Consider the following 1424-nt stretch of genomic DNA (forward strand, 5'->3'; position numbering starts at 1 on the left):
GAATAATGAGAAATCAACAGGACTGACAGTCATTACTGTAAGTGGACACTAAATCTACAAAATAACCTGTACAGTAAATGAGACTGATTTCATGAACCTATGGCTTCAAATAAGTTATACTGTGATCCAACATGATCAGTTTATCACTTCTTTATGGAAAGACATTTGCCTGAAATTGCTGTGTCCTCAGAATCTTGTTCTTGTGGTTATTCTTAAATTGACTGGAATAAGCCATGGCACAGAAGTATATTTACTTTAGTTGATGCCTTCCTCAATAGAGGTATTTTCTCACAACCACGAGGCTCAGAATTAGATATTGTCCCTAAATCCCTTTTGCTGACTTGAATAGCAAGCTCATAAGACATTAAAAAACTCATAAAACAGACCTCACAGACTAATAATAACACTGTACAAGACCAGAAGATGAAAAAGAATCACATGTACAAATGTGACAAATATTCATGAATGGTGCATTATCCAGTCAATTTTTAAAAAAGTGTAGAGTACACTCTGTCCATTTGACAGGCTGCAAAAGATAATTGATTTATTGGCGGACAATAGCCCAAATAACTCATGGAGCATGAACTAGCATGATTTATCTTATTGAGTTGTTTATTGTAAAACTGTGTCATATTAGAAATAAAGTAATGATCTGTTCACTGGATGTAACACCAGAAGCCTCGCCTTGGGCTATTGGGTATTCCTAGAAAATTTAGGGTATGAAATCACACATTTCAGCCTCGGAATAACATGTTCTTATAGCTTTCAGCGAGGAGGCTACTTCCCAATAAACTTCCTACAAAACAACAAAACATCAAATGGCATCATTCCCTTGAGCATCGAGTGACGTCACTGCGGAGGACGGTGTCGTGACGTCGGCAGTTCAATACCGACACTGATCTGAGTGGGAGGGAAGCGGATGCATCCAGATGTGGAGCGGGGGGCGGGTGCAGTGCACACAGGGGTCTGTGGATGGCCTTAGATCAATAATGCACATACATAGCTACAGCACAGAAGCTGCAGGACAATTTAATCTATGCAAATGAGTCCACAGACCAGAAGTGATAAGGAGAGCCTGAGTTTGTCACGCGAATCAGTAAAAACATATGGATATATTAATCAGTTGATGATGCAGAAGCACAAGAGATTACTTTAGGTTTAGTGCAAGAGATCCATTAGAAATCGGCTTTATTATAGAAATGCACCGGTAATAGTGAATGTGTGGAATAGCTGTAGTCTGGGAGAGAGAGGGGGTGTAGCCTGTGAGCCTATGGTAATGAGAGAGAGAGAGAGAGAAAGAAAGAGAGAGAGAGAAAGACGCGGGTGGACAGTGTGATGCTGTGCGTTATCTACTGGCTAAATGAGGGTTGTCTTTCCCAGTTTAGGCAGCAGGGCTTCTCCACCCTTTCAGCGAGGATCTGTAA

Source organism: Toxotes jaculatrix, chromosome 7 (genome assembly GCF_017976425.1).
Source record: "Toxotes jaculatrix isolate fToxJac2 chromosome 7, fToxJac2.pri, whole genome shotgun sequence".
NCBI classification, from domain to species: domain Eukaryota; kingdom Metazoa; phylum Chordata; class Actinopteri; family Toxotidae; genus Toxotes; species Toxotes jaculatrix.